Source organism: Stegodyphus dumicola, chromosome 1 (genome assembly GCF_044657685.1).
Source record: "Stegodyphus dumicola isolate Sdum_Otavi_A_Nest chromosome 1, ASM4465768v1".
NCBI lineage: Eukaryota > Metazoa > Arthropoda > Arachnida > Araneae > Eresidae > Stegodyphus > Stegodyphus dumicola.
The window spans coordinates 81,423,607-81,441,826 of record NC_140768.1 but is presented as its reverse complement, the minus strand read 5'-3'; the positions used below and the strand labels follow the sequence as shown (position 1 = coordinate 81,441,826).

At 34.5% G+C, this 18,220-nt stretch overlaps 1 protein-coding gene across 3 annotated transcripts in view; it reads right to left on the bottom strand.

Moving 5' to 3' along the window:
- Window positions 1-9,869: 9,869 nt before the first annotated feature.
- LOC118182774 (protein lifeguard 2-like) overlaps window positions 9,870-18,220 on the bottom strand; it is a 110,350-nt gene continuing 101,999 nt past the window's right edge. For 2 of the 3 annotated variants that reach the window (XM_085816949.1, XM_085816955.1), the window contains exon 13: window positions 9,870-10,749. The gene's annotated coding sequence lies outside the window, so the exon portion shown is untranslated. The other variant, XM_085816951.1, reaches the window with a different exon arrangement.

Here is an 18,220-nt window from a genome sequence, read left to right as displayed (position 1 = left end):
AACACATAAAACTTATAGAATGCTAAGCAAGGAAAAAGAATATGAATCGACTATATGCTTATCTAAGTATCTATGAAAACAGAAACTTCATGTCTTAATCAAGATAGAAATGGCGAAAAGAATGATATAGATTAACAAGAGAATAGAAAAATTAAATAGATTATTGATTCAGGAACCACATCTCACATGACAACTAGTAAAGAAATATTTACTAATGTTAAAGATGAACAACAAATAATGACAGTTGAAAAAGGCGCCATGATCAAATCATTTGGTATTGGTAACATTAAAACGCAAACTGATAGAAATAAGAACATCTTGAGAGTAGAAAATATACTGCAAGTACCGAATTTAAGTGAAAATCTGTTGTCAGTATCAAAAATTGTAGATCATGATTTAAAAGTAATTTTTACCAAAACTAAAGCAGAAGTGATCAATAAACATGGAAACATTCTATATATAGCTAACAGAAATGGAAATAAATTTGAAGATGAAGGAAATATACACTGATTACCAATAAGTATTTGGACACCTATGCAAATGACGATATCTGCAGTCCTAAGGTACTTCACGGACTCCGCCGGTATATATCGTGTAGGAAACAGCATCGGCTTTAGTCGCATGCAAGATGCCTCGCAGTTCGCAGTTCTCTGATTTCGAGAAAGGTATAATTATCGGGTATCACAAATGTGGCCGATACTTAAGGGATATATCTAGCGATCTGAAGTACCCAAAATCGACAGCGGCCTACGTGATTAAGAAGTGGAAGGTGAGCGGTGATTGTCGGAATGTGTCCCGAGTCGGCAGACGAACGAAACTGGGAGATAGAGACCGACGAGTGCTGTCCAGAGAAATTCCGAAGAACCGCACCCAACCGATGGCCCTCATCCGCGAGGAGTTTCAACAGGCATCCAGGAGTATTGTTTCAATGAATACCATCCGTAAGGAAGCACATCTGCTTGGTTTTCATGGTTGTGCTGCTGCCCATAAGCCTTTGATCACAAAATCCAACCGTGCTGCTCGGTTAATGTGGTGCAAAGCACATCATAATTGGACCGTAAATCAGTGGAAACGGGTTCTTTGGAGTGACGAATCAAGGTTCACCCTTTTTTACCGTTCGGATGGCAGGGTCTGGGTCTGGCGTCTACCTGTAGAACGTCTCCTGCCAGAATGCATTGTGCCAACAGTCAAGTTCGGCGGAGGTGGAATTATGGTCTGGGGGTGATTCTCCTGGTATGGTCTGGGACCCTTGGTCCCCATTCATGGTAAGCTCAACTCCGATGCCTGCTGCACTATTCTAGATGACAATGTGCTTCCTACGTCGTGGCAGTTTTACGGGTTGGACCCCTGTTACTTTCAGGACGACGATGCCAGTTGTCATGTTTCGACGTTAACCAAGGCTTGGTATGGTGCCAATGGAGTTCATCGAATGGACTGGCCTGCGCAGAGTCCAGACCTGAACCCTATTGAGAACCTCTGGGACGAGTTGCATCGCCGAATTCAGGGGTGCACTACCCGTGCAAAATCGGTGAAGGAACTTCTATGTCTTCTCCAAGCCGAGTGGAAGAAAATACCACTAGCTGTCATACAAAGAATCGTGGAAAGTATGCCTCGGAGGGTCCACGCTGCAATTACTTCTCATGGAGGCTCTACCAACTATTGATTTTGAATAAAGTTAGTTTTTCTTTTCTATCACCGGTGTCCAAATACTTATTGGTAGTCAGTGTAGTTGAAGAAGCTAATATTAGTAATGATGTACTATGGCATCAGAGACTAGGTCACATAACTTATCAAAGGCTGATTTAAAAAGAACCACCTTTATCGGTCATTGGATTAGAAAATGTAAAAATTTCCTAATTTTTACAAGGAACAAACTAATGGCAGTGTAAACAATTCAGAAATAACTGACAGATACCGTAGAGAAGATAATACAACTGATGAAGGAGCTAAGAAAATTTTACATCAAACAAAGATGATGAACACAACGAAAACAATACATTGGAAAAGCCAATAATAGAATATCCACAAATAAATGAAGACTTGGAAATGATAGTAAATGAAAATTCTGTATAGAAAAGACCAGCGAAAGCGACGAAGCCACCAGAAAATCTAAAAGATTATGTAGTATACAATACAAATGAAGAATTACCTAAGACATATGATGAAAGTGAATTCTGACTATATGCAATAATAGAAGAATTTCTTCTATCATTGCATATAGCCAGAATTCAACGGAAGCTAATGAAGTCTGGTTGAAAGACCCATCAATAAGAAAGTTATTAAAAAACCGCTGGAAATTCTCAAAAAGAGTGAAAAGGGCAATTTATAAAACAAGACTAGTAGCAACCAAATTTAATAAAAGAAAAGGAATTGATTATGAAGGTGGATTTAGTCCAGTAATGAGACTTGCAACCTTTAAAACAATGTTATCGATCGCAGTTTACAAAAAATACAAATTAAAGTTTTTTGATGTAAAAACTGCATACTTAAATGGATACTTGGATAAATATATTTACATGGAACAACCAACTGGATTATATCAGATCGCAACAAAGTATATCTTGTGAATAAAAGTATATATGGATTACTACAATCAGGAAAATGCTAGTATGAAGAATGTTCTTAAGAAAAGGAATTCAACTAGATTAAAGACAGATCCATGTGTTTATATTTATAAAGATCAATTATCTTACCATAGCAGTATATGTGGATGACTTAATGGTGATTGGAAATTCAAATTCTGAAATAACAAAAATCATCTCTCAAATCGTTCACATTACGAGAAGTCACTAAAACACACAAATTCATACGAATAGACATCCGTCAAGAATCTGGAAAACTTATACTCAGTCAAGAAAACTATATAACTAAAATCTTATCTTTGAAGTAAATGAATGTAAACCTGTCAAGACTCCAGGAATATTGGGTGAAAATCTTGATGACATAGCATCTTCTTCTGTGTCGACAAAATATCAAGAAGCGTTAGATTCATTGATGTACTTAGCAACAGGCACAAGGCCAGACCTAGCTTTTCCCGTAAGTAATTTGCCAAGATATAATCAAGATCCCAGAGAGAAACACTGGAAAGCTCTGAAGGGGATATTTAGATATATTAAAGGAACACAAAATGCATGTTTAATATATACTTCAGGCAATGGGAAATTAAATGCTACTTCAGATGCAAGTTGGAGTACCACTGAAGATGGAAAATCATTTGGAAGCTATTTCATTAAATTAGGTAAAAATTTCATAAATTAGAAGTGAAGAAAACAAAGAATAGTTGCTCTATCTACAATGGAAGCTGAACGTTTGGCATTTTGTGAATATGCATGTGAAATTAAATGGTACATCTTTTTACTTGAAGAACTGGGACAAGATGATCTTATTGACAAGCCAATAGAAATCAGAACAGACTATCAAGCATTAATAGATTGGATTTAAAAAAAAGTAGTAGTTCAAGGCACATTAATCGAAAATATTTGTAAAAGATAAACCTGAAATGAATCAAATCCTTCCCCATTCTGTGTGTTCACAAAATCAAGAAGCGGATATTTTAACAAAATATCTACCTAGGGTAAAATTGAAAGATGAACTATTAAAGTATGAACATGACTGACTAATTAGAATTATATCTTTAAATGCAAATAAGGGGAATTAATAGTATATCTTTATAAAGTATAATATTAAGTTTAAAATTTTGGCAACTTTAATACTTCCTTTGATGATAAAAAGAGAATGAGTTAAAAATATGTCTGGCATCTAGACAATTATTATGGTTTTGTAGAGTGTGGTAAGGCTTGTTATGATTAATCTTATTTAATAAAGTTTTCTCTTTAAATATGACTATAACGTGTTTTTTATTAGAAGTAGATAATTCTTAAAAAATATAATTTATATACCTCCTTCACACTAACACTCATGTCCAGGAACCAGTGGAAGAACTGATTGCTTGTCTAGCTGATTTAACTAGGGAAATCAATTCCTAGCACAGCACACGATTGGTACGTCAGATCATTTACTAATCAAGCAATATCCAAGATGTCTACCGATTACTAAACAGGAACAGGTAGGGAAATTTCTAAAGGATATGCAAGAATGCGACATTATCGAGCCATTAGCAAGCCCATGGCCCTCTCGCATCCACCTGGTCAGAAAAACAAAGAGTTCAACTAGATTTTGCATAGACTATCGACAGTTGAAAAACATAACGAAGAGACATAGTTAATTCCTTCCTAGATTTGATAACATTCTGGACACTCTGGAATTAAGCAGTTTTTGACTTTTTATTTAAAGAGCCGATATTGGAAAGTATAGATGTACCCTGATGATGGAGTGTGTGTGTGTGTGTGAGTGAGATTATGGCAAAGCCTCGCGGTCTATCTGCCTAAGAGGAGGGATGCCTTCGTGGAGGACTTTCTAAGGGCAACTGGCTCGTATACACGTTACACATGGGGAAAACCACGAAAACGCCCATGCAGCCAGCCCGTTCGCGGGATTCGAACCTCGGACCGAACTACCAGTGTTCAGAGACTTTACCGCTCGGCCGCTGGTGGGCCCCTGATGATGGAGAAGAGACTACATTTACTACAAGAGAAGAACTTTGGTAGATCAAGGTTATGCTGTTTGGATTATGCTATGCGCCGCCAATATTCGAACGCATCATGGAGACCGTACCGATAGGTCTTTCCTAGCGAGCTTGATATACTTGGATGACATCATTATCGTCTGGAAAATTTTGAAAATCATTTAGAAAATATTAGGATGCTTCAGAAATTGAAGAAAAACCAGTCTAAAGTTAAATCCTGACGCATGTAAATTGTTCAGACAGGAAGTGACTTACCTCGGACATGTCATCTACGCCAAAGAATGTATACGGATTTAGAAGAAGTGCTGGTATTTAAAGATTGGAGCTCCACTGGAAATGTCCATCGGCTGAGAAGTTTCCTGGGGATTTGCACCCACTACATGAGATTCGTGAAGCACTTTTCTTCAAGTCAACTTTGTGATGGAGAAGACTGGAGAAGATGAAAACCCGATATGACACGAGAGCTACAGGACATCGATTCAACGAAGGTGACAAGGAATGTTTATAGAATCTGATTCGACGAAAAGGCCTTTCTCCTATACTACAATCACACTGGGATCAACATAGCTAGGAAGTTAAACGTGAACATCCTGTTTGGAAGTGCCGCCTACCACCACACTGCATATTTTGCGGATATTACAGATCCATGAATACTCAGATTGGACTTTTTAAGCAAATACAATTTTTCCTTAGACTTCAAAAACAACAGACTGCTTTCAGAATTAGAGGACATAACTATCCATCCTCAGAAGGCATTCTCACCTGGAAACGTCAACATCTTGTCTGAAAGACCCTGCTCAGAAAGCTGCCGAAATCATACTAGGGTGGAAGAGAAACACAGACTACCGGCTATTCTCCATGCCAGATGCTCATCGGTCGTGATACTCGTCTTCCATGTGATGTCTTGTTTGGTCACCTTCATCGCCTGAAGAACACGTACAAAATATCCAGGCCCGGTATGAAGTGATGCACCGTTCTGCACGAGAGCGAGTCAACTTGGCGACGGAGAAGATGACGACCCGATACGCCCCAAGAGCTAATGAAAATCAATTCGACATGTGGAATCCGACTCGACGGATTCCACATGTCGAAATTACAGTCACCTTGGGATGGTCCGTACACAGTCCTAAATGAATGACGTCGTGAACGAAGGACGAATGACGTTGTGGTTCGTATCCGTAAGTCATCGAACTCTAAACCTAAAGTCGTTCATTACGATAGGTTAGATTATTACTATGGCCATAGTACATACTGTAAGACCATGGCCCTTGTTGTTTTGATTTGACTTGTATTTAGTATTTGATAGCATTTGATTCGTTTAAGTTAGTTATTGTATTTATTGTTTATGTTGTTTGTTATTGTAATGCTTATTATTGCATTTATGCCACAGTTGTAAGTTTGGCTTCATGTCCAGGGATTGTACTACCCAGGATGTGCAGTCATTCAGGCAGTGTTACTGATTTGGTATTTAAATAGCTAATGTTAGTAAAATTATAAATTAAATTGTTTTATTCCCCATGCAGTGCAGCGCGCGACGATTATTAAGAGAAAGCTAGGCCGGAAAATTAAAAACACAAGAGCACGTGATCTCAGATCCAGTTTATTTAGAAAACTGCGGCTGTTTACTGTAGCGAATTCACGGATTAGTTTTCTTTACGTTTCTCTATTTAGAATTATGTTGAACGTTTTTAGTGGTTTAAAAGATAACTACTGGGAGATATTGTATGAATATCTCTAAAGAAATTTAAGCCTTTTGTTTTATTTGTTCTGATAATAATAAATTTTTATTCACTTTTCATCGGGTTTCTGCATTAAATTCGTAACGAACCCGTACGCATGTAACAATACATACATTTATGCAGCTTCTTCATTACTTAATTTCTTTAAATATACAACAGGGCTCTTAATATTTGGTGGCGTCTATTCCAAACGTGAACCGACATTCCAACACAAAATGCCAAAATGAAATAGTCCTTCTGGGCAAATTACCACTCTGCACTAAAAAAGGGGGGTGCAGTTCTGTATCTCTCGTTCTACTGTGCCATGACGAAATTCAAACTGCGTTTTTTATGTCTCGAAAGCGTGACTTAGAATCTATATTAGATTTATATATATCACTGTTCTAATATAGGTATTTTGACACAAAATCCGACCTTTCCGAAATGACATATTAATTTTTCCATATTTCAATTCTACGACTCAAATTAGGCCAAACTTCCAGGCTTTGTAAAAATTGCACGAGTTTTTAAAAAATTAGCCTACAGACTAACAAAAGAAATCGTTCATTATTTCAAATAATTTTAACAAAATAGGCAAACCACATTTGGCATTATAATCACTTAATGAATATGCCAAATTTCAAAATGCGCTAATAGGTAAATTCACGTATATACTAGAAAATTTTGATTAAAATATTCTATTTCTTTTTGCAGGTATACTTGAAATACATCTACTTTAAGATGATGGTATGCCTTTGTAAAACAAAGGCTGTTGGGACCGCTGACCCCGTCCTCTCGAGACACGAACATGGTGGTCATCTGCTTCAACAGTGAAGCGCTAAACACTATACGATGCTAGTCTGATGGCTGCCAACATGATTGGCTGTGACACCACTTCAGACGACTCCGCCGATGTTGTGTAACGTCTTAAAGGCTTCTGTGAGTGTAACCCCGCCTCAGAACAAGCACCGTAAGATGGTGGATGGTACCACGGGAGGTATAGACATCACTGTTGTGCGTTGAATAGTGGACAATGATACCATTGGGCCGGTTCGGGTCTGAGAAACAATCAACCTATCTTGCCTCGCGTTTGTGCTCCTTGGCATTTCAGAGCCCTTCGTTTCGGCGGCAATTTCCCTGTAGCCAGAGTCATAGCTAGGGTTTTCAGCGCCCAGGGACAACTGAAGATTTCGCGCCTCCTACTGCTTGCCATGGATGGAAAACATTTAATTCTATAATGTCGTAACATCAGTTTGGAGCCCCTTTGATTCTGCGCCCGGGAACAGATGCCCCCTCTAGCTACGCCCCTGCTTGTAGCAACCATTCCTGTCAACATCTTTGCACAGCAGTGTCGGTACGCTGCAGGTGGGGGCCTATTACTCAGTATAACCACCCAGTTTCACGTAACCCTACAATGTGACCACGTTCGAAGTCGTTTAGTTGTCTGCAAGGTCTTCGATATCGTTGTAATGGCATCTTTCGTTGCTTCTTTACGAAATTATAATGGCAGCAACAAAAATGATAACATTTTCTACCCATGTTACTGGTTTTATACTTTGCGAATTGCACACTATGATCGCAATTCCTGTTCGTTTGCCTTGAAACTTTGATCATTTGCATGTTTGATCATGTTTTTGCATACCAAATTTTGTCACGATCGCAAAAGTCCTTCGTGCTTTGATATTTTTGTAAAAGTCTATTTTAAAAGAAAACTAAATGCATTCATGAAAGGTATTATATTTGTGCAAATACAACTCAGCAACAATTGACACATGCTTCGGTAAAAATACAAAATCAAAAAACTTATCTGGCAGCCAGTAAGTCAGATGGTAGAGAGTAATTCAATATTTATTTAAGTAAAATTTATCCATGATAAACTTTTTATTAAGTTCCCATGTCGGGCATAAATGATATAGCTGGCCTGATCATTATAAGGTTTGTGCTCTTGGCTGCTGTATTGCTGGTCTCTGGTTTGAATGTTTATAAATGTATAGCGTCGGTGCCATATGCAAATTTCAAAATACTGGCATACATGCCAACCTAGGACACTCAAAAATCAGAATATTTTTCACAATGTTAAAAAGCCTTTTTAAATGATAAAAATAAAGTTTTTAATAATGAATTAACTTTAAATAGTAACTAATTCTTAAATGCAAGCAACACAAAAATATCTTACACATAATAAACATACATTTTTATTACTTGCATCGTTCAAGGAGGAAAAAAAAAAAAAAAAGACACTTTAATCAGTTTTTGTACAAATGTTATAAACAGTGGCAGATTTTGCTTTCTTTAAGAAAGAAACTTCACAATTTTGTTCATAGCAATTGCCACGTAGACTAAAAGTTTTCCTAATGTGTCATCACTAATATTAGATCTAAATTTAGTCCTCGGTTTCGCAACAACACTGAAAATCATCTCACACTCTGCATTACTATGGGAAACTGTCAAGATGGCCAACATAATTCTACACAGTTCACTATATTTTAAAATCCCATCAGCACCTTTCAGTTTTCCAATTAAACTCCGTTGGGTGTCAATCCTAGTTGATTTTATAACTTTATTTACATTATATAGACACCCAGTGGATTTTGTCAATCCTAGTTGATTTTATAACAAAATAATTTTTTTATTTATCCAAGTTGTTGGAACTGTTTCAATTTTTCCTTCTTTTTAGAACTTCTTTCAAGATAATAATAAATATCAACAATATGTTCATCCACATTTATTGGTAAAGAAGCTGCCCCTTTTCCAGCTGCTATTGGCACCAAGTGCTAAGCAATTATCCATAGGGACTGCATTTTCTTTTAAAGTTTTAATAATTAGCTGAGCTATATTAAAGCCTGTCAAATGCTCTTCTAAAGTCAGGACAGAAAGTAAACTGCACTCAATTTCTGAAGACTCTGGATTAAAAAAAGAAACAATTGGATACAGTTTTGAATCGGTATTATTGCTTTCATCTGTAGAGAGGCAGAATGGAGCTGTTTTAATGCAATCAATAACTCAATGCCTATTGGAGAACTAGAGAATGACGTTTCTGGATACGTATATGCTCTCACTCACAAAGCAGAAGTTATCTGATTCGCAAGGTTTTGTTCTAGATATAATTTAGAGAAAATTCAACTGCTTTCAGACGTCCAAAATCACTTTTTTTTTGTTGTTCATATAACAAAGTATTAAGCCAAGTTCCATAAAAATCGTGAGAAATTTTAAGAATAAGCAAAAGTCGGGAGAAATATATTGTAAATTGGGTTGATGGGAGAGTGGTCGAAAATCGGGAGAGTTGGCAACTCTGTACTGGTGAGCCAGTACTCTCGAGATGTTTGGTCATAAAGTAAGAGGGGTGATAAAAATCTCGGATCCATCACCCAAGGGGTTCTCATTAAAACTGGGACTGAATTTTCTCATCCTCATACGTGTAAAATCAATTGCCCAATAGAGGGGTCCTTGGTCAACTTTCCTGTGAAGAGACGGCTAAATGACTGATGCGTATTGTCATTTCCCAATGAATGAATTAAGTCACAATTATCAGGCCACTGAAATAAAATAAACTACACAAAACTGTGTAAAGGTGGGAAACAACTTTTATTCCTCATGGCTGGATTAACATAATAAATTCAAAATAAAACAATACAATCAGTCTTTACAAACTAAACCAGAATTATACAAATCATAGCCAAAAAATTCATTTATATACATATTAAAGATATAATTTATTTGGGAAAGTATTAAACAAAAGCTAAATCTTAAAAAATACATTTTATTAAATACCAAATCATACAATTAATAACTGCTTCTGAAAATTTAACCGACAGGCAAATTTTTACAAACGCTTTAAATTCTCATAGATTGATAAAAAAATCTGTAAAACTTTAGTTCTAATATGTAACTTATAAATAAATGCGGCCTTTTTTTTCCATTTTTATAAGTAATGCAATTTTTTTTTTGTTCATCGTAAAAGGTAGTATGATTTAATTAGTACAAATAAAAAGTTTAAATAACTGAATAATAATCTTGTTATAAAAATATTTAAATAAAGAAAACTATTTGCAATAATATAAATTATATTTCAAAATGCAAAGCATACATACACACACACACACACAAAAAAAAAAAAAAAAAAAAAAAAAAAAAAACAACTTTGCAAAAAGACATTTTCCTTTTTGGAATTAAACATTTTTATTAGAAGAAAAAGTGAATGTCATGGCAAAAAGAGCATGAAATTAACAGAGCATTTTTCATGCTCTTAATACTGAAACAAAAACTATGACAACTTAACTAGCAATTAGCATTTTAAACAGATTAAAATTCCAAATACAATAATTGACTACTTACAGAAAATAATTACAGAAATTTACGAAAGCATTTTACGTATGTGTACATATAGAAAGAGAACAAGTAATGAACAACAGCTTTCTGCTTCAACAACAGATTTCCCGACAGCACCTATTAAAAATACATTACAATAAACAAGTTTTATGAATTATTTTTATATTCACTTGTATGTTTTCCTATGATTTTAAATACAAACATTAAATAAGTATTAAATAAAAAATAACCAATTTATGTGACTTCATGAATATTAATAGAAAATAGCATGCATTGTATTTATCTTTGAATTAACAACACTGCCAGAATGCATATGCACATGTGTAATATACGCATATTCACAAAGAGGTAAGAGTTAAAGAATTAGTGCACCATAAGTTGACTGTGAAGTAATTTTGGGTCAACCACAGCTAACAGGAAATAATTTCAACATGCCAATGCAACTTAGTCATGACTCACAAAAAGAAGTGGTCATGGCTCTTTTAGTACCGTATCTGACAGACCATCCAGCACTGATGGTGATGAGTGAGGGTGTGGCATCCTACATCACCTGCTGTCCAACATGAAATCTATGCACTCTTTTAATCCTTGGTATAACAATAGATAAGCTGACATCCCTGTGTTCTTTGCTTATTAGGTGATCCAGGTATTTTTGTAGTTTTTCAAATCAAGCAAGCATCCCCCCTAATTATTTTGTTACTGCTGAGTGACCTTCAATGAAGCAAATGTTTAAATATGGTCTTTTCTGTTCATGTTGTGTAAGCACCTGTTGAGCATATTTTGTTTTTCAATGAAGTGGAACCTAAATGTTAATTTCCACCATATTATGGCCTTTTATTTTCAAAAGTGGAAAATGCTAGACAGATTGCTCATAAAATCTGTACTTTATTCTGGATGAAATGTTTTTGATGACACAGTTCAAAGGTGGTTTGGAAAATACGAAAATTCCACCCAGCTCTGAACGATTACCCTCTGTAAACAAGGACCTATAAAAAGAAACCTACATTGAATCTATTGAAAAAAATCTACATTACACAGTTCAGGAAATATCAGACAGACTAAATATTCCAAAAGTTTAGTACACGATTAACTGAAGAAAACTGGTAATGTAAAATGCTACAATGTATGGGTAGCTCATCCTGTAACAGAGCAGAGTTCATTTGCTCAATTTCTGGCACAATTCTTTGCTGAAAGAGAGAGGGGGGGTAAGTAGCTCCTTCTTGAAACAGGATTACTGGAGATGAGAACTGTATATTATAAACTAATGTTATAATAAAAGTATCATGGAATAAGCCAGAACAGCATTCTCTAATAACATCAAGAAGAAAGCTAAATCCTAATAACATAATGCTTTGTGGTGAGACTACAAAGGAATTGCATACTATGAGTTGTTGACAAAAGGCAATAAATCATGAAAAATTTAGTTTCTAAATGGCAGTTATAATATCACACAAAGACTTACTGCATATTGGCATGTTTGTTCTGTGTCACCTTCCACATTCACCAGACCATGCCTCCTCAGATTTTCATCTCTTAAGGTCACTTAAAAATACTCTGAATGTCTAGAGTTCACTTCTTTGGAGATTGTCAAACAACACCTCAATAATTTCTTTACGGATAAATCTAAAGAACCGTTTTTTTAAAAAAATTTTCCAGCTACTGAAATATATATATATAGCTGGAAATAATTTCTCTCTCTCTCTCTATATATATATAGAAATTATTGCCAGCTATATATATATATATATATATACAGAACCAAATGGTTTTCACGTGATTCAGTAAAATTTTATATTTTTGCACTACTTCTTTTGTATTTATCATTTTAAAAAATGCAGAACTTTCTGGATGACCCAACAGCATAGTAATAACACTGTAATAGTACTTCTAAAAAAAGTGTCAATTTTTTTTTAACAATACAGCTGTCCAAAAAGGTAAGCACATTCTTTCCATATTACACTATCCTAAATGAAAGTACATGTTTTAAATTAAGGTCATGCTAAAATACTCTGAATGGACTAGAGTTCACTTCTTTGGAGATTGCAAACAGCACCCCAATAATTTCTTTAGAAATAAATCTAATGACTCTTTTAAAAAGGAATTTTCCAGCTGGTGAAGAGATGACAAAAAATCACAGAACAAAGTGGTTCTCATGTGATTCAATAAAATTTTATGTTTTTGCACTACTTCATTTATATTGATCATTAACAAAAAATGCAGAATTTTCTGGATGACCCAACAATATAATATTCATCATAGTAATAACACTATATTATTATTTCTAGAAAAAGTGTCAATTTTTCCAATTTCCATTCCTGTCCAAAAATGTAAGTATATTCTTTCTATGCTTTAAATTAAAACTGTCTAATTTGTGTACTCCTTTGCATTTTAGAACTCATTAAATTGAGTAATAAATGAAAAAAATTGAAGACTTCTCTTTTTCATGAAGAATGGGAACTTGATTGCATTTTTTACAAATATTAATGTAAATGCTGTTCATTAATATGCCTCCCTAGGCATTACTAAATAGGGTAATCTACAGAGATATTTCTTTTACTTAACAAATATTAAACAGATTATAATCTGGAAAGGCATTTTATACCTTTATATAGTATCAACACCTTATATAATAAATAGCTTATCAACAAAATAGTGACTTGAGAGGGAGAAAAATAAGGAATCTTCAGGCTTATTTAAGAAATCAATAAAATGTTTTTAAAAAAGTCCCTGTTGAAATCATTTGAAGTGACTACCACATCATTCAAAGCAAATAATTTTTAGCCCCTCCCCCCCCAAAAAAAGCAAACCATTTTTTTTGGATGGAGAATTTATAAAAGAAACTTTCTTGGAAGTATCTGATCTATTTTTCCCCAATTTATAAAAACAAAATTATTGCTGCAATTTTAAAAATCTACAATTGTCTCGAAAAAATGCGATGAGGCAGATTGACAAAATGAGTGAAAGTATTATAGAACAGTTATATACAGAGATTAACAGATGTTTTTGTTTTTCCCATTAATCTGATGAATTGACAAATGTAAGAGAACCAGCACAATTGATATTTTTATTTGCATGGCTTTTAAAGATTGCACATTTAAAGAATTCTTGGGTATGATTTCTTTTAAATACTGGACTTAGAGGTGCAGATATTCAACATTATTGAAAATTTCTTCTCTAATTTGAAACTACCACTTTTTTAATGAATTTCAATAGTAACACATAGAGTGTGAGCAATGAAAGGTTACATACATGGATTTACAACTGTAATGCAAAAAATTGAGAAACTCACTTTTTTTTTTTTTTTTTTTTAAAGCTACCACAACATAATTCACCAACAAGTGCTAGCCAGTAATAGATTTATTACAAAAGAAATAATGGATGTAGCATTCAAATTGTCAATTCCATTCAAGGAAATTCCCCAAGATGGCATCTCTTCCAACTGCCACATGGTGAAGGACAGCCAGAATTATTATTACATACCAAAGCAAGACGGCTAAGAAAAAATTTCTTCCATGACTGCTTGATTTATTATCCGAGAAAAAAATTTTTTGAACAGCAAGATTAAGAATGTGCAAATTAAAATGCTAAAATCTGGCTCAGTGCTTCAGCATTTCTTAAAGAGATTTTACATAGAAATTACCGTAATTTCCGGAAGAAACGCTGCGGCGTTTACGTGTTTAAAACTTAAATTTTCAGCGGGAGCGGCGTTTCTACCCATGTGGCTTTTAAGTGCACTAAAAATAAAATATTTCCTATGATGGTCATTGTAAATAGTTTGGATGGCCTTGTCACTGTATATAGACTGGTGCTGTTCCAACACAAAAGACCACTCAATTGCTTTTTGCGAACGTTATTTTGTTTACATTCTTCCCTACATGCCTTATTCACCCTATATGGGATCTCAGAACAATAACATCCTTCCCCCTTTCAAATTAACTTTCTCATCAGTTTGAATAGTCTCTCTCCTCTGCCATTCGATGAATACCTCAGAACCCATCCTCTCCCCACCCCTGCCTTTTCTGGAATTTTTTTCAAAGGCGGACACGACTCCACCTGTCTCTCAATAACAAACTCTGACATATTTCCCCTTCAGCATGAATCGATTTTTCTTGGCATTCTGCCAGATACAGATCTTATCAGTTTGGGTACAAGTACTTGATGGATAGTTTTTAAGTAAGAAGGGAGTGGAAAATTTTTGAAAATGGCACCTAAACGGCACAGAAGCTATACTGCTGGTTTTAAGCTTAATGTAATTTCACGTGCTAAAAAAATTGGAAATAGAGCAGTCGCTTGAGAGTTTGAAGTGGACGAGAGATGTATTCGACATTGGAGAACTGAAAAAGAACTTCTTAAAAATATGCCACAACAGAAATGAGCCAAAAGAAGTGGTACTGTAAGGTGGCCGAATCTAGAGAATGACCTTGCAAAGTGGATAAAGGAGCAGCGAGGAAAGAGAATGGCAATTTCGACTGTAAAAATTCGCTCACAAGCAAAATTTATAGCAAAACAAATGAACATAAATGATTTCAAAAGAGGGCCTTGCTGGTGCAGCAGATTTATGAAAAGAAAAAATATTTCTGTGCGTACCAGAACAACAGTCAGGCAACAATTACCAATGGACTGGCAGGATAAAAAGGCATCTTTTCTAAAATATGTGGCAGATATTATTGACAAAAAAAAAAAAACTTCTTCAGTCACAGATGATAGATATGGAGGAAATACCGTTAGCTTTCGACTCTCCTGCAAACAGAACTGTTGATGAAACTGGTGCAAAAACTGTATCTGTGCTTACGACGAGGCATGAAAGAACGTCATTTACATGTGTGTTACCTTGTGCCACAAACGGTGAAAAGCTAAAGCCAATGATCATTTTTAAACGAAAGAGTATTCCGAAGGGAGATTTTCCTAATGACAAAATTATTTGTGCAAATGAGAACAGCTGGATGTGTGAAACAATCATGCATGAGTGGCTACAAAAACTGTGGCAGTGTCTTTTTTCCAACTAAAAGGGATCTTTTTTCCAACTAAAAGGGTTATTGAGAATGGATTCCATGCGTGCTCATTTACTTGAGTCAGTGAAAAACCAGATGTCAGATGTCAAAAATTGTCTACGACCGTAGCAATAATTCCTGGTTTGACAAAAATCTTACAACCATTAGATTTGTCAGGTAATAAATCCTTCAAAGCTGAAGTCCGAAAGCGGTGGGAGTGTTGGTGAGTGAAGGATTGCATACGTATACCAAAAGCGGTAAAATGCATGGAGCATCTTATGAAGAAGTTGCAAACTGGGTAGGAAGTGCGTGGAAATCGGTAAAAACATCGTCAATAATAGCAGGGTTCAAAGAAGCTGAAATTATATTAGATAAAGAGACTAAACCAAGAGGATGAATGTGACAATCTGGAAGACTTGGACTTAGATCACGATTTATTAAATCTTTTTGATTCAGATAGTGAAGAATCAGATTATGATGGCTTCATATGATGTATAGTTTGCTGTAATTCCTTTTGTAAGTAAAATTTAAAATTTCCTTTTGTCATCCAAATTTAATACTTCGTTGTTGCAGCATTTTTTATAATATAGTCTGAGTATTACAAATATGGACATCTTTAGTGGGTAAATATAAGTAAATACGTGAACGTAAATATATTTTCAACATTTCTTACCTTTAATTTATTTTTGAGTTATGGTTTCATTTCATGCATTTTTCTTAACTGATATGTCAACTTAGGTTGAGATTTTGCATCTATACGGCCCACGACAATGTCACGTGCAATTTAATCTATTGCGGCTTTTCTGTGCAATTTTAATGTTTTTTCCAAAAATTTTTCTCGAATGCGGCATTTACGCTGATGCAGCCTTTCTTCCGAAAATTACGGTAAGTACTGTAGAAATGCAAGGAGAAAACAACACAATAATTTAAATTATCAGTGGCATCAATATATACAAAACAAAATTTATTACACCAACAGAAGATCTTTAACAAAATAATTTATATTGTTATGAATTTTGTACATATGTAGTTAATTTTAGTGAAATGATATACAAAATTATAGTATCTCTTGCGTAATTTTATATGAAGTGCCTAGAAAAACTGAAGCTCTACCTGAAAAATATGATTACAGGGGAAGGTCTATTTAACATTGAGCTAAATAGCCGTCTTGTTAAACTGCTGATATTGGCGATTAACTTTTCGCCAAATTTGGGAGAAATTGCTCAACTTGGCAATATTTTCGTCTAATCCCTGCATAAACATAATTGATCCCTATATGTAATTGCAACTCTACCTGCCATTATATGTAACTGTAACTGAATATGACTTCCAGTAATTTTGAGAAAGGCAAAGTATTAGAAATTTCCCATATGATGGGGGAAAATTATATAAGATTGCAGAGAGCATCAGTTTTGAGCTTTTAATTTAGAGTTTAATTATTAAGAGATCTCTATGTGACCTTTGCACTTTAGATTGGGCAGAGTAACAAGTATGACCTTTTATTTATCAAAAAAATATCTTTTCTTAAGCATAAAGCATTACAGTTTTTACTTGCACGTGAATGAAAAGATAGTACATTATTTTGATGAAGATAACATTTAAAAAAAATTTTAACTTGATTTAGTTGAAATGCCAAAAATTTCAGCTTTAAAAAACCTATTTTAAAATATATGTGTTTTTTATAGTAATGAAGATAATTTATTAAAAAAAACACTAAGATGCTAAAAATAAATGCACTGATCATGTTATCAGTGCATGGTTTTCATGAAAATATTCTCAATGATTTTTAGAACAGAGAAAACACTGACTTTTAATGAAAAAATAAAACTAATAGAAGCTTCAGTATTTAATCCATGTTATGGTTCTATGATTATCTGATATACTCCAAGAACAGAAATGGAGCTCAGAAACTCAGCATTTGTGGTGGAAAACTAAAAGCCAATTCAGAAGCAACCAAAAAATTAATATTTATTTCTAATGTTTCAAGAACAATATAAATAAGGAATAGGTTTAGATCCTAAATTTATTTATACTCTGTTACATGGCTTTCACAGAAAAACATTGCTTCAAAAAATAAATAACATGTGCCTCACTACAAAACAAAGAACATAACTCTCAAGGTAATTGCCAATTCAACTCATTGTTGATGGTTAGTTTACTATTATTGCTAATGGTTATACAATCTAAAAGTTATTAGGAAAATAGATGCCCTAGATGCTGTTTACATAAAAAAGGGGGGTGACTTTTTTTCCCAAAAATGAAAACATTTAAACATTCCATCGGAACTTAACCATTTGGCAATTAGTATGATTTATACATATACTATATATGTAATGAAACTGTGGTTGGACAACGTGACATGAATGATTTGATCCTGCGTAGAAATGCTTGTAATGACTTTAAAATGCGTAGATGTCCAAGAAGACCGTTGTGTGGCAGAATGGAAAGCATGATGGAACAATTTAGCACAACATATCTTGAAAAATCACAATCTTTATTTTTTTTTTACGTACAAATCAAACCATACTTTTGCAGATAAGATGTTTCCTAATTATATTTGAATACAGAAGTTGCATTTTGAAGTACGATGTCACCTT